The sequence below is a fragment of the Chiloscyllium plagiosum genome, unplaced genomic scaffold (genome assembly GCF_037043375.1).
Source record: "Chiloscyllium plagiosum isolate Xiang-an unplaced genomic scaffold, Cpla_swu_hap1 HiC_scaffold_10, whole genome shotgun sequence".
Classification (NCBI taxonomy): Eukaryota; Metazoa; Chordata; class Chondrichthyes; order Orectolobiformes; family Hemiscylliidae; genus Chiloscyllium; species Chiloscyllium plagiosum.
In genome coordinates this window covers 4,986,071-5,007,162 of record NW_028270148.1, presented here as the reverse complement: position 1 = coordinate 5,007,162, position 21,092 = coordinate 4,986,071, and the positions used below count along the sequence as shown (strand labels likewise).

The 21,092-nt window shown below is 43.7% G+C and overlaps 1 long non-coding RNA gene across 2 annotated transcripts in view; it reads right to left on the bottom strand.

Annotated features, from left to right (window-relative positions):
* The window catches only part of LOC122552562 (uncharacterized), a 42,897-nt gene that overhangs the window by 14,718 nt on the left and 7,087 nt on the right, over positions 1-21,092 (bottom strand). For both annotated transcript variants that reach the window (XR_006312416.2, XR_015758333.1), the window contains exon 2: positions 13,205-13,669. This is a non-coding gene — a long non-coding RNA (uncharacterized LOC122552562). The remainder of the gene's footprint in view (positions 1-13,204; positions 13,670-21,092) is intronic.

The window sequence follows — 21,092 nt, the reverse complement described above, 5'->3', positions numbered from 1 at the left end:
AACTGTTCTTTGTTTCTTTGTTTAAAACAGCCATGCGGTTCCACCATTGACTTTTCAAAGGTGGAATGATGAGGGGAGAGGGAGTGTATTGTTGGTTAGCTCAGTTGACTGGGTGCTGGTTTACCATGTACAGCAACATCAACAGCGTAATTTCAATTCCCAAGGAGCCAAAGGTTACCAGGCAGCTCCCATCTCCTCAACCTCTCCTCTGACATGAGATATAGTGACCTTCAGGTTAAACCCACATCAGTCGTCTCCCTGTCTCTAATGAGAGCAGCTTTCTGGAACTATGGCTTTCTGGGAATAGGACGACTTTACATTGACCTTACTGTGCACCAAACCCAGAGACTGGTCTAGATATCTTTTTAATTGTTACCATCCCTGTGTCTGTCTTTTGCAATCTTTGTCCATGGTTAGTTGCTAATAAAGAAACCAGATTAATTTGGATTCCTTAAAAACAGAAATGCATTTGGGCTGATGAAAAATAACCATAAGGTAAGGCCTCCTTTTAAAGTTAATCTTATTGTGACCAACCAAGAGAGGAGGTGAATTAGGAAGAGGTTCAAAGTTTGTGCGAAGATTTGTAGCTCAGGTGCTCGTTGTTGTGGTTCTGTTTGCCGAACTGGAAGTTTTTGTTGCAAACGTTTCGTCCTCTGGCTAGGCGACATCATCAGTGCTTGGGAGCCTCCTGCGAAGCGCTTCTTTGATGTTTCCTCCTGTGTTTATAGTGATCTGTCCCTGCCGCTTCCGGTTGTCAGTTTCAGCTGTCCGCTGTAGTGGTTGGTATATTGGGTCCAGGACGATATGTTTGTTGATGGAGTTTGTGGATGAATGCCATGCCTCTAGGAATTCCCTGGCTGTTCTCTGTCTGGCTTGCCCTATGATAGTAGTGTTGTCCCAGTCAAATTCATGTTGCTTGTTGTCTGCGTGTGTGGCTACTAAGGATAGCTGGTCGTGTCGTTTCGTGGCTAGTTGATGTTCATGTATGTGGATTGTTAGCTGTCTTCCTGTTTGTCCTATATAGTGTTTTGTGCAGTCCTTGCATGGGATTTTGTACACTACATTGGTTTTGCTCATGTTGGGTATCGGGTCCTTCGTTCTGGTGAGTTGTTGTCTGAGCGTGGCTGTTGGTTTGTGTGCCGTTATGAGTCCTAGGGGTCGCAGTAGTCTGGCTGTCAGTTCCGAGATGCTCCTGATGTATGGTAGTGTGGCTAGTCCTTTTGGTTGTGGTATGTCCTCGTTCCGTGGTCTTTCTCTTAGGCATCTGTTGATGAAGTTGCGCGGGTATCATAACGGCACACAAACCAACAGCCACGCTCAGACAACAACTCACCAGAACGAAGGACCCGATACCCAACATGAGCAAAACTAATGTAGTGTACAAAATACCATGCAAGGACTGCACAAAACACTATATAGGACAAACAGGAAGACAGCTAACAATCCACATGCATGAACATCAACTAGCCACGAAACGACACGACCAGCTATCCTTAGTAGCCACACACACAGACAACAAGCAACATGAATTCGACTGGGACAACACTACTATCATAGGGCAAGCCAGACAGAGAACAGCCAGGGAATTCCTAGAGGCATGGCATTCATCCACAAACTCCATCAACAAACACATCGACCTGGACCCAATATACCAACCACTACAGCGGACAGCTGAACCTGACAACCGGAAGCGGCAGGGAGAGACCACTAAAAACACCGGAGGAAACATCAAAGAAGCGCTTCGCAGGAGGCTCCCAAGCACTGATGATGTCGTCTAGCCAGGGGACGAAACATTTGAAACAAAAACTTCCAGCTCGGCGAACAGAACCACAACATTAGGAAGAGGTGTCAGTTCATTCTTTCTCACTTGGGACCACCACCATTTGGAGCTATCACACTGGTAATCAGAACCAACTGGGGACCAGTCCAAACATAATGTGAACTGAGCAAGCTGCACTTGAGGATAAACAGGTGAATGCAGGACTGAACCCTTTGCAGAGGATTAAAAAGTGAGAACGGAATTCAGGTCATGTGGGAAATTGGTGAAAATAGATATGGCAGCAATTTACTGGCTTGATGGACTGAGTTGTCTACTCTTGTTTCTTGTTTGTCTGTCTGTTTGCATGCCGGTATGTTCATCTGTATACAGAAACCACAATGTTTACACATTTACTTCCCTTTGCTTATTGTGGCTGTTTGACATCATGAGTATTTAGGCCTATCCATGTTTAATTCGATAAATTCAATCCGGTCATATTATGAAGCTGTTGTCCAAAATGTGTAATTATTTCCTTTTTGGCCCCAGCAGACTTCCCTCTCCAACTCGCCAGCTGCCTGCAATGGGGTCAGCTTTCTGCTGTATCTGTTCCTATGTGACCCTCGATGCTGTCAGTTATCACCGGTCTCTCAGCCCCATGTCAACATCAGGGTCACTGTGTGAGATAATGTTGGTCCAACACAATACAAAGAACTATTCAGCCAACAGGTCTCCTGGAAATTCAGTGATAAGGCAAGAATTTTAAAAGAGCAGCAACCACCTGCCCACAAACCGATGATTTTCACCTCTCTTCCACTTATCAGATGACAGTCGGATTGTTTTGTGTGAAAGGTATTGATGATAATCAATTTGTTTCCAATTGTCTCAGCATTTTCTCTCAATATGCCATCTCACAAAGGGGCTGACTCTCATCAGAGAACACATTCAAGAACTCCCTCAGTCCTTTCCCTTAAGTATCATCACCTTAGCCTGACTAGACCATAGGAATGCTCCTTCATTGGAAAGAGAGACGGAGAGAGAGAGAGAGACAGAGAAAGAGAGAGAAAGGGAGGAGGAGAGAGAGATACTAGTGGGGGTTTAACCTGAGGTTCACCCTGCCTCAGGCAAGGAAACAAGAAACAAGACAGGGAAACGGAGAGAAACAACACATCAGCTTTTTGACAGAACAGGCTTCCTGTACATCAGAGGGAGAGAGAATTCTGTCCATCCACTCACAAAGACATTCACCTGCATTCTGAGGAGAATCGATTGGATACATTAAACCCTGTGTTGTTTCACTACTGTGCATCTTTCTGATTGTTGTTCAGAACTGACTGGGCTGCCCCAGCAGTCTATCCAAAAATACCAGCACCAGGGCAGTGTTGAGGTTGTGTCTCACTGTTAGAGGCACAGCCTTTCTGAGGCAATGTTTCCCCAGGCCAGGGCTGCCCTTTCAGGTGGACAGAGTTGATCTTCAGCTGGCACTATGTTGAAGAAAGGCAAGAGAGATTGCCCTAGTATCCTGACCAATACTGACCTTCAATCAACAGATGGTCTGGGCATTGTGTCTTTGTTGTTGGTGGGAACTGAATATTTGGGAAGTACCTACATCATTCCCTGTAGAACAACAGTGAGTGCACTTTCAAAGATGTCCTTCATGGTTATAAGGTGCCTTGACATTGCTGAGGGTGGGAAAGGGGCTAGCTAAATACAGAGGCATGGTTAGTAAGCTTGCAGATGACATGAAAATTGGAAGTGCAGTGGACAGTGAAGAAGTTTACGTTACAGTACAATGGGATCTCGATCAGATGGGCTGATGTTCCGAAGAGTGGCAGATGGAGTTTAATTTCGATAAATATGAGCTGCTGCATTTTGTGAAGGCAAATCAAGGTAGGACTTATACACTTAATGGTAAAGTCCTGGAGAGTGCTGCTGAACAAAGAGACCTTGGAATGCAGGTTCATAGTTACTTGAAAATGGAGTCACAGCTAGACAGGTTAATGAAGAAGTCAGTACTTGCCTTTATTGGCCAATGTGTTGCGTATAGGAGTTGGGAGTTCATGTTGCAGCTGTACAGGACATTGGTTAGGCCACTGTTAGAATATTGTGTGCAATTCTGATCTCCTTGCTATAAGAAGGATGTTGTAAAATAGGAAAGGATTCAGAAAAGATTGACAAAAATGTTGCCAGGGTTAGAGGAGTTGAGCTATAGCAAGAGGCTGAATAAACTGGGGCTAATTTTCTTGAAGTGCTGGAGGCTGAGGGTTGACTTTATAGAGCTTTATAAAATCATGAGGGGCATGGATAGGGTGAATAGTGAGGTCTTTTCCCTGGGGTGATGGAGTCTAAAACTAGAGGGCACAGGTTTAAGGTGGGAGGGGAACAAATAGGAAATGGACATAAAGGGCAACCTTTTCACGCTGAGGGTAGTGCATGTATAGAATGAATTGCCAGAGGAAGTGGCGGAGGCTGGTACAGTTACAACATTTAAAAGGCACCTGATGGGTATGTGAATACAAAGGGTTGAGAGAAATATGGGCCAAATACTGGCAAATGGGACAAAATTAATTTAGGATGTCTGGTTGGCATGGGCGAGTTGGACTGAAGGGCCTGTTTCCGTGCCGTACAACTGTATGACCCTATGAATCTAAGTTCCTTTTTGTTTCTTGTCTTATTGAAGGTATGAGACAGGCATATTGACTGTCTGCTCTCTCCATGGGTGGGTGTTTCAGAATGCCCCAGCTCTGTAGTTTTCAGGAAGTTTCAAGACTCTAAAACAGAGCAATCAGTTTCCACTGATGCCGGACAAACTGATGGGAGTCAGTGAGTCACTGGTTCATTGCAACAAACTGAATTTACAATGATTGAATTATATTCCACTTTGATGAAAGGACAGGTGGCTTTGCTCTGTTACTTTCTGTGTTAGTTCCTGTGCAACAACTGCTCCAACACTTACTCTGTGAAGCTGAAACCTCTGAGATGGCTGTGTAAACCTCCCTTCACTCTTACCCTCATTGGTCAGGATCCCTATTGGCTGGTTTGTATTTCCTCTACAGTTCAGTGTGATTGCCCAAGTCAGAAAGAAAGTCTGCCATTTCCACTTTGACACATTGTACACTGGAACATCACACAGTGTGGATAAACTGCATTGTCATTTCATAGTATAGTCATCCAAAATGTTCCGTATTATTCTCCTTGTGACCACGTTGACTTTCTCTGCTGAAGCTGGTGAGTTTGGGTTCTGTTTGATTTGACCTCAGTGAGAGTTGCCCTGGTTTGTGTTACTGATAGTGTCTCGTGTTTGGTTTTTCTGTGTCTTGGAGGGCCTCAGCTCTATTGTTAAATTCCAAATTGTCTATTCCCTGTGATCTGTGTTTCAGCTTCTTCTGCTTCATTGTGTGTATTTCTGACAGGCAAGACATTGTTCACTTGGATTTCTGGAATGGAACTGTTCCTTTCCGTGCTTTGTTGTGTTTAGATTGAACACATACTCTGGTTGTCAGCTGGCACTGGGTGCACTGGGACTAATTTCATCAACAAAATGAGCCTGGACATTTGTAAAAGAGGGAATAAATCATGAGGGTGGATACAGAGAAGCTGTTTTCACTGGAATGTCAGTCTAAAAAGAAAAGTAACATGAAAAGAAGTCAGATCAAATGAATAACTTGGGAGGAATGTGTTTCCATGGGGAGTGGTGAGACTGTGGAACTGACTGTTAAAGCTGGTGGGAACTGTCCTTATCAGCACATGTCATTGACCTTTCAATGAATATCACTCATGTGACCTCCTTTGTAATTGGTTGTGATGCAAGAGGGTTGGAATATAAAAGCACCGTTGTGCTACTGAGACTTTATAAAGCTCTGGTTAGGCCCCATTTGGAGTACTGTGTCCAGTTTTGGTCCCCACACCTCAGGAAGGACATACTGGCACTGGAGCATGTCCAGCGGAGATTCACACGGATGATCCCTGGAATGGTAGGTCTAACATACGAGGAATGGCTGAGGATCCTGGGATTGTTTCATTGGAGTTTAGAAAATTCAGGGGAGATCTAATAGAAACTTACAAGATAATACATGGCTTGGAAAGGGTGGACGCTAGGAAATTGTTTCCGTTAGGCAAGGAGACTAGGACCTGTGGACACAGCCTTAGAATTAGAGGGGGTAAATTCAGAACAGAAATGCGGAGACATTTCTTCAGCCAGAGAGTGGTGGGCCTGTGGAATTCATTGCCGCGGAGTGCAGTGGAGGCCGGGACGCTAAATGTCTTCAAGGCAGAGATTGATAAATTCTTGATGTCACAAGGAATTAAGGGCTACGAAGAGAATGCGGGTAAGTGGAGTTGAAATGCCCATCAGCCATGATTGAATGGTGGAGTGGACTCGATGGGCCAAATGGCCTTACTTCTACTCCTATGTCTTATGGTCTGTCTTATGGTCTTAAGTACAAGTTACTGAACCCAGGAAAAAACTGCTGAAGGCTGCAACACAAAGGGATATGGGGGGAGCTTGTGCACAAAACACAGAAAGCTACAACACAGCAGCAGCAGGTATGATAATCGGTGTTGGCTCTTACTTTAAGGGGTATGGAGAATGAGGGAGTATGAAGATTTTATTGTACATATTCAAACTGCTGGTGAAATTACATCTAATGCACTACCAGCAGTTTTGCTTCCTTATTTGAGAAAAGATATCATTTCATTGGAAGCAGTTCAAAGAAAGTTCACACAGTTGATCCCTGGTATGAACGGATTGTCTTCTGAGCAAAGATTAAACAGGTTGTGACTCTACTCACTGGAATTTAGAAGAATGAGAGGTGATCTCATTGAAACATATAGCATTCTTAAGCAGATTGTCAGGGTAGATGCTGACAAGATGTTTCCTCTCATGGGAGAGTTTAGGACCAGAGGATATAATCTTAGAATAAAGGAACTTCAATTTAAGACAGAAATGAGGAGAAATTTCTTCTCTCAGAGCACTGGAGACTCTTTGGAACTCCTTGCTACAGAGAGCTGTTGGAGTGGAGTCCTTGTGTATATTTAAGGTTGAGAATGAGGCGAATCACGGGTTATTGGGAAAGGGCAGTAAATTGGATGTGAGGATTGTTGGATCAACCATGATCCCTTGGAATGGTGGTGCAATTTCAAGGGGCCGAATAGCCTACTCCTGCTCCTATATCATCTGGTCTTACAACCTTAAAGCAGACTGGCAGTTAAACTTCTTGTGGAAAACAGTTAAAGGTTACTTTGTTGAAATAATATTATAATTGAAGTTTCCTCTGTGATAAAGAGAAGAGTTGTGAATGAGAAATTACAGATAAAAACAGAAAGCAGCTTCAAATTGGGCAATAGTTAAGTTTCATGTTCACAAGCTCATAACACACCAGGGCAACAGCAGAGTGTTTTAGCAAATACTTTTGTTGTTCTAAACAGGAGTAAGATACAAATCAGGAAATTAGAATCTTATTGACAAACATCTAAATTGACACTGGGAGAGCTAAGTGAATGAGGGAACATTATTGAAGGGATGTAGGAGTTGGATGGATAATGATGCATTGATGTCTTTACAAACATGGTGGGAAGGACCAATATGGACTGAGGAATTCTGAGGAAAGGTCATTTGACCTATAACATTAACTCTGATTTCTCTCCCCAGACACTGCAAGACCTGCTGAGCTCTTCCAGCAATTTCTGTTTTTGTAAACAATATGGACTGGTTATATTAATGGTCATCTTTTATTGTAATCTTTGTGCAATTCTCCTTTGTCAAAACCTGGAATGACAAATCAGAGGGAAAGCTTCTTGTCATATGACAATTGATAACATGGGATTTCAAGAAGGGCATTGGAGTGAAATGAGAACTCTCTGTGTGAGAGGTGGATTCAGATTCATCGAGCTTTTGAAGTGAATAATCCTAAGAAAAGCTAAAGTGTTTGAAATGATACTCAGCTGAATTACACTTACAAAACTGTATCTACTATAAAACTCAACAAAACTTGGCAACATATTCTAAGCATAAACAGACCTCAAAGTTAACCTTACAGTACAGAAAGGACAAGAGTTAGAACATATCATGGCCGTTTCAAAAACATAAACAAGAAAGTAAAAACAATTCCATTAGTTTACATATTGCAGTCAGAGAGTCATAGTTAAAATTATTTGATTTATGTTATCAACTCAAAATGTTAAAGTGCATGAAAACTTTATGAGCAGTGACAATGAAAAGATAATGAAAAGTACAAGGCATTACTGAGACCATGTCCGATTGCAGATAATTTCAGTCCCTTATTTGAGGATGGACGTAGTTGTATTGGAGGAAGTCAGAGAAGGTTCATGAGATTGATTCCAGAGATGAAATGCTTGCCTTATAAAGACAGATTGAGCAATTTAGGTTGATACTCTCTGGAGTTCAGTAGAATGAGATGAGATCTAATGGGTGTATATAAAGTACAGAAGGGGATTGGCAAAGGAGACTCAAGGTATTTGGTTCCTCTTGTGAGGCAATCTCAAATTAAAGATCATTGTTTTAAGTTAAGAGGTGGCTGATTTAGAACAGAGTTGAGGAGAAATGATTTCCTCAAAGTGTCATGAATGTGTGAGTTCACTGCTCCAGAGTATGGTGGATGTTGGGACACTGAGCAAAGTTAAGGAGGAAATGGACAGATATTTAATTACCATGGGTTGAAAGGTTATGGACAGTGGGCAGGAAAGTGGACTTAAGGCCAAGATGAGATCAGCCATGATGGTTTTAACTGGTGGAGCAGGCTCAAGTAGCTGAATGGCCTCTTCTTACTCCTGGATCTTCTGTTGTTTCATCTGCATCGTAACAATTCTGTGATTCTGTGAGTCTGAGAGGGAAAATGTAAGTGCTGGAGACAAGATATCTCATTTCTGAGGAATCCGTCCTTCATCAGAAAATGAATTTTAACACATATTTGTAAAACTTGCCTGCATGGTTACAGCTCCAAATGCACTCAGAAGCTTGACACCATCCAGGAGAAAGCAGACTGCATGATTGTCTTCAGACAGAGTTTCCATTAGATAGGGAATTGGGGATGGGATGATGATCGATGGGGCACTTGATACTGTGGGTTGTATAGAGGGTGTAGAGAGATGGAGGAATAGAATTATATATTTTTCATCTTATTAGAATTACACAGCAAGATATAAGATACAAGACAAACTGGGGTTGTTTTTCTTAGAGCAGAGGACATTTAGAGGGGACAGGGAGATGTACAAAATTATGAGGGGCAGAGAAAATCTAGACAGAGATTGATGTTTCCCTGTGAGAGAGGGATGAATGACCAGGGACATAGATTTCAAGTTAGGTGCAGAACGTTTAGAGGAGATTTGGGGAAAGTTGGGGAAATATGGAATCACCCAGAGGGTGGTGGGTCTCTGGAACTCACTGTCTGGCAGGGTGGGAGAGCAGATTGAATAATTATTTGGATGTTCACTTGTGACACCACCTCATTCAATGCTATGTACCATGTTTGGGAAAGTGGGATTCTAATCGTGAGGAAGTTGTTTTTGACAGGTGTGGATGTGGTGGGTTCAATGCCTTTTCTCTGTTCTGTTGATCTTTATGTCTCAATGACTCTAAGATATAAATTCATGGTTATTTGCTCTTATTTTGGTTCTTGCTCTTCCGTCCACAAAAGGCTTTACGAGATTTTAATATTCTGCTTTTTTATCCGAAGTTTGATGATTTCTAAGTGAGATTTCTTTCCCCTAACAGCAAAGAGACCTGTTCTGCTCCAGTCTCCAGCAGTACACTGTGTCATACAGGGTAGCTCTGTCAGATTCCAGTGTCGCATGGAGAATGCCAATGTCAATAAACTCATTGTTACTTGGTTCACGCAAGAATCCAAAAGACAGAAGCTGCTAACATACGATTCACACAACAATGTCCACCGTAACAAAGGAGTGACAGCACGCATCCAACCTTTCAGGGATGTCTCCAATAACAGTTACATCCTGACCATCACAAACGTGCAACTCAGTGACAATGCTGTCTATGTTTGTAGTGTGCAGGGATCGATCTACTGGGCAGGAACCCAGTTGAATGTAACCAGTAAGTAAATATTCGATCCCACTCGCAAGCCCACAGGGACAGCACTATCACAAGCACCAGGGGAGGGGTTTGGTGTGGGTTTGGTGGGTATGTGGGAAGGTGACAGGAGGAAGAGATGAAAACTCATGCAAGGACCTCACACTCTGGGGATTTGTCAGAAGAGCAGAATCGCATCTGCTGCAGAAATGCTCAAGCTCTCTCCAACCTTGGTGGGTGGGAATACAATTCACAGTTTGGCTGAAGACTGCTCTTCGACAGCGAAAGGTGAACCATTGTGTTGTATAAAACATAGCAAGAACTTCCACTTGGATGTGGAGGCTTCATGGAGGCACAGCCACTTATTTGTGAGGGACAGAGAAGAAGGAAAAGGTTTCCTCCAGGGAAGTGTGAAGGAGTGGTTGCTGAGGAGTGGCATGGTTGCTCAGTGGCTAGCTCTGCTACCTCAGAGTGCTGGGTCTCAACTTCAATTCCAACTATCTGTGCAGAACTCACACATTCTCTCCATTTCCATGTAGTTTACTTCAGGTGCTCCAGTTTCCTCCCACACTCCAAAGATATGCAAGTTAGGTGGATTTGGCATGATAAATTGCCCATAACATGCCGATTAGGTGGATTAGCCATGGGAAGTACAGGGTTACAGGGATAGGGTAGGGAGTGAGTCTGGGTGGGATGCTGTTTGGGGAATCAAGTGGTTTTCCTACAGTGTGGAAATGGGTCATTTGGCCCAATATGTCTACACCAGCACTCTGAAAAGTAACCCATCTTGACCCATTCCTCTACTACTTCACATTTATCCTTAATGAATACACCTAGCTTACATATCCCTGAACAATGTGGGCAATTTAGCATGGTCAATTCACCGAATCTGCACATCTTCAGATTGTAGGAGAGAACCAGAGCACCCGGTGGAAATACGAGGAGAATGTGCAAACCCCACGCAGACAGTCACCTGAGGGTGGAATCGAGCCTGGGTCCCTGGCAATTTTAAGTAGGAGTGCTAACCACTGAGCCATGGTGCCTTGGGTTGAATAGCCTTTTTTTCCACATTGTGGGAATTCTAATACTTTGAGGAGTAAGCTGTCCACAAGACAATCAAGACATCTGATATGTGGATTTAATGGGAAAGAATGCGGTGTGGGACTAACATAAAAAGGGCCATTGTGGTGTAGTTGTAGTGTCACTGCCTCTGAGTCAGGAGGCCAGAGTTCAAGTCCCATCTACACCTGAAACGGTAATAGCATAGACAGAGTAGATTAAGACAATCTTTGCCCCATGACACACATATTTAATGGGGTCTAAGTTTAAGGAGAGGAGTAGGTGGCTCAGAGGAGATCCGAGGAAAGTTTTTTTTCCCAAAGTGGGTGGTAGAAATATGGAAGGGGCTGCCTAAAAGCAGTGGTGGGGTAGGCGGTGGTAGAGGCACATACACTCACAACATTGAAGAAGCCTCTGGATGGGAACTTCAAATGCCAGGGCACAGTCGGTGTGGAATGGTACAGTTGCCATACCAGGTAGCGATACATCCAGACACAATGCTCTCGATGACGGACCTATAAAAATTGGCAAGGGTATTCATCATCATGCCAAATTTCCTCAGCTGCCTGAGGAAGAAGAGATGTTGTTGGGCCTTTGTAACCAGTGCCTCCACATGAAAAGTCCGAGAAAGCTTGTTGTGGATGACCACTCTCAGGAGCTTGACACTCTCCACTCGTTGCACCTCTGTGCTGTTAATGTATCGGAGGGCATGAGTAACATCCCATCGAAAGTCAATAATGAGTTCCTTGGTTTTGCTGGCATTGAGAGCTAGGTTCTTAGTGCAACATTTTTCCAGGTGTTCCACCTCCCATCTGTAGTCTGTTTCAACGTCATGTGAGATTCGACTGGATTATGGTGGCATCATCAGCGAACCTGTAAATGGCATTAGTCTGGTACTTGGTGATGCAGTCATGGGTATACAGTGAGTACAGTAGGGGCTGAGTACGCACCCCTTGGGGGCTGCAGTTTTGAGTGTTAGTGAGGATGAAATATTGTCCCCAATTTTCACTGATTGTGGCCTATGGGTCAGGAAACTGAGGGTCCAGTTGCAGAGAGTGGGGCTTAGTCCGCGATCGCTAAGTTTAGTAATCAGTCTTGAGGGGATAATAGTGTTGAAGGCTGAGCTGTAGTCAATGAATTCTTACATAGCTGTTTTTGGTGTCAAGATGTTCTAGGGAGGAGTGAAGAGCAAGTGATATGGCATCTGATATGGATCTGTTCATCTGATCGGCAAATTGGAGTGGGTCAAGAGTAGTGGGGAGACTGGAGTTGATTAATGCCATGACTAGCCTTTCAAAGCACTTCATGACCACCGAAGTTAGAGCCACTAGACGGTAATCATTGAGACATGCTGGATGAGCCTTTTTAGTCACAGGGATGATGTTGGCCCTCTTGAAACAGGCAAGGATAGTGGTCTGCTGCAGGGAGAGGTTTAAGATGTCCAAGAAGATCTCTACCAATTGACTTGTGCACGGCCTGGTACTCCGTCTGGCAGAATTAGGCTATTTGGCCTATCAAGTTTGCTCCACCATTGCCTGGTCTGGCCTACACATAACTCCAGACCTACAGCAATGTGGTTTACTTTTAACTGCCCTCAGGGTAATTGGGGAAGGGAAATAAATGCTGGCCCTGTAGGTTTTAAATGCAGGTTAGAGTGAAAAGAATGTCAGGGTGCATGACTGGAATACAGACAGCCAGGTGGACCTCAGAGAATGTGAGTTCCCTGATTAGGACTGTTAATCTGGCCCAAACAGGGAGTCCTGGCTGACAGATAGAAACAGGAGTGCCCAGGGGTTCTGTTCACTCTGAGAGCTGGCTCTGAGGGAGTTGAACACATGTAAATAAAGGGTGACTTGTTGACAGGATATCACCTCTGTAGAATTATTTCACAAGGAATGTGAGCATCTTTTGTCAAAGTCTTTGTGATTTTATATTGATGATTTAATGGAATGTTTAACAGAGAAAAAGGGGAAAGATTGCTCAGGATGCATCTTCATGGTGGGGAGATGTTAAGGTTGTGTGAAATAGGGACTGTTTAATTTTAACTGCTTTTACTAACTTCCTTTCAGTACAGATGCACCTCCCCATTTCTTTCTAAGTTTATTTCTTTACTTGTGTGCATTTTGATGATATTTTTCAGATCGGTAGATTACAAAAGTCAACTCTCTTATAATCATCAAGAAAATCTTCTAAGTTGATTCAGACAGTGTGGAAACAGGCCATTCAGCCCATTGAATCTGCACTGACCCTCTGAAGAACATTCCACCCAAACCTAGACCCTCCCACCTTATCCCTCCATTGATGTGAATGATCGAGAAGAGCGACATTGATCACCCCCGCCTCACCTATAAGAGCCAAAAGAGAGTTGGTTGTGATTGTTGGAGGCAGCCATCTTGGGTCCAGGAGACCTCTGTGTGAGTTCCTCAGGGTAGTGTCCAAGGGCCAACTATCTTCAACTGTTCCATCTTCCTTCGAGCATAAGGTCAGACATCCCAGAAGTCAATAAAGAAAAGGTCAGGATTGGTTTCATTCTTTTTCCTGTGGTTGATCTGTTTCTCTGTTTGCAGCTCCTGCAGTGGGAATGAACAGAGAGCTGTGGATTGTCTGGATCAGTGTGGGGGCTGTACTGGGAGCTATTGTCATCGCTGGAGCCGCTGTTCTCTTCTGTATCAGATGCATTCGGAAACCATCATCCTGTAGGTGGAAATCAATCTTTCGCTGAAATGGCCACTTGGGGAGGAGTTTGTCTCATTATTGAAGGTCGGGGAGGAGGCGGGGAAGAGAAACGCTGAAAGCAATCAGAGAAGCCTCTGTGAAGAAAGAAAGAGAGGTCAAGTTGCTTTTTTCATCAGAAATTCAAGATTTTAGAGATGGAGACTTGTTCACAGAAGTACATAACCAAGAGAAAGGGCTAATGCTGTCTCATCTCTGAATGTCCAATTGCATTTCTGATTTTATTTTAGGTTTCCTGTATCTGCAGCATTTTAACATTCAGTCCCTCCACCACTGACCCTCAGTCACAGCAGTGAGTACCATCTTTAAAAAATTCAACAAAGACCTTCAGATAGCACATTCCAACATAAGGCCATAAGACCATAAGACCATAAGACATAGGAGTGGAAGTAAGGCCATTCGGCCCATCGAGTCCACTCCGCCATTCAATCATGGCTGATGCGCATTTCAGCTCCACTTACCAGCGTTCTCCCCGTAGCCCTTAATTCCTTGTGACAACAAGAATCTATCAATCTTGGCCTTGAAGACATTTAGCGTCCCGGCTTCCACTGCACTCCGTGGCAATGAATTCCACAGGCCCACCACTCTCTGGCTGAAGAAATGTCTCCGCATTTCTGTTCTGAAATGACCCCCTCTAATTCTAAGGCTGTGTCCACGGGTCCTAGTCTCCTCGTCTAACTGAAACAATTTCCTAGCATCCACCTTTTCCAAGCCATGTATTATTTTGTACGTCTCTATTAAGTCTCCCCTTAATCTTCTAAACTCCAACGAATACAATCCCAGTATCCTCAGCCGTTCCTCATATGTTAGACCTGTCATTCCAGGGATCATCCGTGTGAATCTCCGCTGGACACGTTCCAGTTGCTGTATGTCCTTCCTGAGGTGTGGGGACCAAAACTGGACACAGTACTCCAAATGGGGCCTAACCAGAGCTTTATAAAGTCTTAGTAGTACATCTCTGCTTTTATATTCCAACCCTCTTGAGATAAGAGACAACATTGCATTCGCTTTCTTAATCACGGACTCAACCTGCATGTTTACCTTTAGAGAATCCTGGACTAGCACTCCCAGATCCCTTTGTGCTTTGGCTTTATTAATTTTCTCACCATTTAGAAAGTAGTCTATGCTTTTATTCTTTTTGCCAAAGTGCAAGACCTCGCACTTGCTCACGTTAAATTCCATCAGCCATTTCCTGGACCACTCTCCCAACCTGTCTAGATCCTTCTGTAGCCTCCCCACTTCCTCAGTACTACCTGCCTGTCCACCTAACTTCGTATACTACCTACCTGTCCACCTAACTTCCATCTAGAACGACAAGCGCAGTAGATACATGGAAACACCACCAGCTACACGTTCCCTTCCAAGCCACTCACTATCCAAACATGGAAATAAATCCTGGAATTCCCTCCCTAGGGGTTTTGTGGATCAAACTACAGTTCAGTTCCCACAGCAGTTTAAGAAGAAATTCATCACTACCCTCTCAAGGGCAACTGGTCATGGACAATAAAAGCTGGACCCAGCCAGTGACACCCACTGTCCGACAGTGTATTTTAAAAAGTGGCAATTTTAATTGTTTGGCATCAATTGCCCTCAACAGAGAGCAGGTCAGAAATGTTGTGGTACTGGCTGTAAGACAGTTTGACCATACAACTGACTTTTTTCATCAAAGAATAGGAGGTTGAGGGATGACCATCTTGTGGTTTATAAATGAGGGATATAGATAAGGTGAATGGCAAATATCCTCTCCTGGCAAGGGGTGGACAGGTTTCAAGACTGGGAAGCATATGTTTTCAGTGAGAGGAGGAAGACATAAAAAAGACATCGGGGCAACTTTTTTTATGCACAGTGAGTGGTTCGTGTCGTACAGCCATAGAGTCACAGAGACATACAGTATGGAAACAAACACTTCAGTCCAACTCTCCCATACCAACCAGATATCCTAAATAAATTTCATTCCATTTGCCAGCATTAGGCCCATATTCCTCAAACCCTTCCTATTCATATACCAATCCAGGTTTCTTTTAATGAATTGTACCAACCCCGACCACTTCCTCTGGCAGCTCATGCCATATATGTACCACCGTCTGCATGAAAAATTTGCCCTCAGGTCCCTCTTAAATCTTTCCCCTCTCAGCTTAAATCAACACCCTCTAGTTTTGAACTCTCTCATCCAGGGGAAGGGCCTTCACTACTTACCTTACCCACGCCATTTCTTTTATAAATCTCGATATGGTCATCCCTCAGCCTTGTCGCACCAGGGATAATTGCCCCAATGTATTCAGCCTCTCCCTGTAGCTCAAACCCTCCAACCCTGGCAACATCCTTGTCAATATTTTTGGAACCCTTTCAAGTTTCACAACATCCTTCCTAGAGCAGGGAGACCAGATTTGTACACAGTATTCCAAAAGTGGCCGAGTCAATGTTCTGTACAGCTACAACATAACATTCCAACTCCTGTACTCAATGCACTGACCAGTAATGGTAAGCATGCCAAATGCTTTTTTTCACTATCCTATCTACCTGCCACTCCACTTTCAAGGAATTATGAACTTGTACTCCAAAGTCTCTTTGATCAGCAAAACTCCCCTCGACCTTACTATTAAGGATTTGCCTTTCCAAAATGCAGCACATCACATATATATAAATTAAATTCCATCTGTCACTTCTCAGCCCATTGGCCCATCTGATCAAGATCCCATTGTATTCTGAGGTAACCCTCTTCACTGTCTACTGCACCTCCAGTTTAGGTATCATCTGCAAACTTATTAGACATACCTATAATCCTCCGCATGGTGGCTCAGTGGTAAGCACTGCTGCCTCACAGCACCAGGGTCCCAGGTTCGATTGCAGCCTCGGGTGACTGTCTGTGCGGAGTTTGCACATTCTCCCCTTTTCTGCGTAAGTTTCCTCTGGATACTCCGGTTTCCTTACACAGTCCAAAGATATGTGGGTCAGGTGAATTGGCCGTGCTAAATTGCCCATAGTGTTAGGTACATTAATTGGAGGGAAATGGTTCTGGGTTGGTTACTCTTCGGAGGATTGGTGTGGACTGGTTGGGCCGAAGGTCTTGTTTCCACACTGTAGAGAATCGAATCTAATCTAATACCTCCTATCTTCACATTCAAATCATTTATATAAATGACGAAAAGCAGTGGACCCAGCACTGATTCTTGTGGCACTCCACTAGTCACAGGCCTCCAGTCTGAAAAACTACCCTCTACCACCCTCTTCTACTTTCAAGCCAGTTCTGTATCCAAATGGCTAGCTCTCCTTGTACTCGATGTGACCTAAACTTGTTAAACAGTTTACCATGAGCTACCTTGTCAAAGTGCTTACTGAAGTCCACACAGACCACATCCATTACTGTGCCCTCATTAATCCACTTCATTACTTCTTCAAGAGATATTGAGGCTTTGACCAGAAAAAAAGGAGGAGGTATGGCTCAGGAGCAGGCTGGTGGGATCAGGGAATCCCTGGAGGTATATAGGGTACACAGGAGTTTAGTGAAGAAGGAAATCAGGAGGGCAAAAAAGGGGCATTAGATAGCCTTGGCTGAGAAGACTAGGGTGAATCCAAAGATATTATTTAAGAATATTAAAGAAAGAAGAATAACTAGAGAGAGATTAGGACCCTTCAATGACCAAAGTGCATGTGTATGTGAAGAACCGCAAGAGATGGGTGAGGATCTCAATGAGTATTTCTCCACTATGGAGAAAGAAAAGAAGACTTGGGAACTTGGGGAAGTTGGTGGTGATATCTTGGGGACAGTCTGTATCACGGTAGACGATGTGCTGGATGTATTAGAATGTATGAAGGTGGATAAATCTCCTGGTCCTGACCAGATATATCCAAGAACACTGCATGAGGTTAATGAAGAAATTGCGGAGGTCCTGGCTTATTTCTTTGCATCATCGTTAGCCACATGTAAGGTCCTGGAGACTGGAGGGTAACAAATACTCCCCTTATTCAAGAAGGACAGCAAAGAGAAACCTGGGAACCATGGAGCAGTGAGCCGAACATTCATGGTGGGTATGTTATTTGAGAAGGTTCTGAGGGATAAGGTATGCATGCATTTGGAAAGACAGGGTTTGATTAGGAGCAGTCAGCATGGTTTTGTAAGTGGGAGATCATGCCTTACAAATTTGTTTGAGTTGTTTGATGAAGTGACCAGGAAGGTTGACAAGAGCAAGGTTTTAGACATAGATTTCAGTAAGACCTTTGCTAAGGTTCCAAATGGTAGGCTGGGCGGTTAGATCACATAGAATCCAGGCGGAGCTGGCAAATTGGATACACAATTGGCTTGGTGGTAGGAAAAAGAGGGTACTAGTGGAAGGATGCTTGTTGGACTGGAGGCCTGTGACTAGTGAAGTGCCTCAGTGGGTGCTTGGCCCACTGCTGTTTGTAATCTATATGAATGAGTTTGATGAGTATGTATAAGGCATGAGTCATGAGTTTTCAGATGACATGAAAATAGGAGTTCAAGTGCTCGGTTCTCTGAAAGTGGATTCACAGGTAGACAGGGAAGTGAGGAAGGCTTATGACACTCTGGGCATTCATCAGTCAGGGCATTGAGTATAGGAATTGGTAAGTTATATTGCAGTTGTACAGGATGTTGGTGATACTGCACTTGGTGTATTGTGTTCAGTTTTGGTCACCTTGTTATCAGAGGAATGTTATTAAACTGGAAAGAGTGCAGAAGAAATTTACGAGGATGTTGCCAGGACTCAAGGGTCTGAGTTATAGTGAGAGGTTGGACAAACTCAGACATTTTTCTTCAGAGCAGAGAAGACTGAGCAGGGAACTTATAGAAGTGTGTAAGATCATGAGAGGCAGAGATAGGATGAATGCACTCAATGTTTTTCCCAGAGTTGGGGAATCATGGACTAAAAGGCATCAGTTGAAAGTTAGAGGGAAAAGAATAAAATGGAACCTGAGTGGCAACTTTTTTACACAGAGGGTGCTGCACATATGGAATGAGCTGCCAGCAGAAGTTGTTGAGACAGATACATTAACAAGTATTTGGATAAAAACATGAATATGAAAGGATTAGAAGGATATGGGCCAAGTACAGGGAAATGGGGTTAGCAGAGGTGGACATTTTGGTCAGTTTGGACCAGTTTGGGCCAAAGGGCCTGGTTCTGTGCTATAGGACTCTATGACTCTATGACCACCTGGCCAATCTTTGTGTCATCTGCAAACTTACATGCAATCCCCTATATTTGGATATGCAATGTTTACATACAGCAGGTACAATTACAGACCCAGCACTGATCCCTGTGGTACACCACTGGAGACTGACATCCAGTCACACAAACAGGCCTTTACCACCCTCTGTTGTTTGGACAGAACCAATTTTGGATCCAACTTTGGATCCAGATGACCCTGCATCCCACCAGCTTGTACTTTCACTATCAGCTTCCACAGTGGACCTTGTCAAAGTCTTGTCTGAAATTCCAATAACTGACATTTCCCAGAAAACTCTGGACACTCAGTCATTGGGAATGTTCTAGACTGAAACTGAGAGCTTACTGGAGGTGATTTACATGAAGGGATTTGGAGATAGTGTGTGAAGGTGCCATTGAGGTCATTGATCGTCCGTCATTTAATTGAGTGATGGAGCAGACTTGATGGGCTGAAAGGTCTGTTTCTATGTCCCTCTGTCTGTGTCTCTTAGACTAAGGAAATGAATAAGGGTCATAAGAACGGTTTAGTTCAGACAAGGACATCAGACGTGGAGATGGGAGTGTCATTGAACAGAACAGGAGCTGCAGAGGGTTGTGGGAAATAATGGCCCAAAGACTCAAGAGCTGGAGGTTGAAATTTCCCATTTAAAACCTCAAGATCATGAGCCCATAAGATACAGGAGCAGAATTAGGCCATTCAGTCCACTGAGTTTGCTGTCCACATTTTGATCATGAATAAAAGGTTTCTCATCCCCATTCTCCTGTCTTCTCACCAGACTTTTTCATCCCCTAATGAACCAAGTACCTATCTATCTCTGTCTTAAATACACTCAGTGACGTGGCCTCCACAGTCTTCCGTGGCAATTAGTACCACAGAGTAATGATGAAGAAATTCCTCCTCATCTGATTTCTAAAAGATGATTCCTTCACTCTGAAGCTGTACCCTCAGGTCCGAGTCTCTCCAACAAGTGGAAACCTCTTCTCCACATTCTCCCTATCCAGGTCTCTGAATATTCTGTAAGTTGTCATCAAATATTTCCCGTCATCCTTCTAAACTCCATCAAGTACAGATCCGGAGTCCTCAATTAGTCAGATCTGAATGAGTTACACCGGAAACCAATTTAACCTTTAGTTTAAATGATGCTGAGATATAGAGCAGCTGTGGTCTGTTTGAACATGGATCTTGCTCATGGGAGTGAATGATTCTGAAATACAATAAGTTTCAATAAAACAAATTGTGTTGTGTTCTATTAAAGTGTTAAATCTCTATGTCATCTTAATTCCTGATGTTCCCATCAATTGTTGGAAAAACCCATTTGGTTCACTACGGTCCTTCTTGGAAGGAAATCTGCTGACCTTATCTTGGCCTGGCCTACTTGTGGCTCCAGATCCAGTGCAATGTGGATTGCTCTTATTGCTGTCTGGAATGAGCAGGCAAGAAGCTCAGTTTCAGGGCAAAAAGAGATGAAGTACAAATGCTGCTTTTTGCCAACGATGCCCACATCAAAAAATAAAGAAAACAGTTATTTGGTGAACCACATCCTGGGAGACCCATTGACCCATCCATTAACTGGAGCAGTGTAATAAATATTGTGGCTACAAGAGCAGGCCGAGGTGAGTAGCTCACACTCTGCCTCCCACAGCCTGACTACCACCTATTGACAAAGCAGAAATCAGAAGGATGATGGAACAACTTGCCTGGATGGGTGCAGCTCCAACAACACTCAAGAAGCTTCATGCCATCCATGATAATGCAGCCACTTGAATGGCACCACAACTAACACCAATACCCATTTCCTTTAACACTGATACACAGTGAGTACCATCCACAAGATGCCCTTCAGTAACCCCCAAGGCTGTTTCAACAACAGCTTCTGAACCCACAGCCTCTCCCATCTGAAAGGACAAGGGCAGCAGGTACATGGGACAGCACTTTCTTCACGTTCTCCTCCAGTGCATTCACCATCCTGACATAAAGTGAAGGTGCCGGTGTTAGACTGAGGTGGAAAATTTTAAAAATCACACAACATCAGGTTATATTCCAACAGGTTTATTGGGAAATACAAATGTTTGGATGTTGGACCATAAATGTTTTTAAGAGATTTTTAACTTTGTCCATCCTGACATAGAAATACATCATCATCATTCCTTCAGTTTCACTGGACCAAATGTCCCAACACAGCAGTTTAGGAAGGCAGCTCACCATCACATTCTCAGAATTAAGAAAACAGGAGCTGGAGTAGGCCATTCAGCCCATTGAGCCTGCACCACCTTTGAACATAATCATGGCTGATCATCCAATGCACATCCCTGCTCC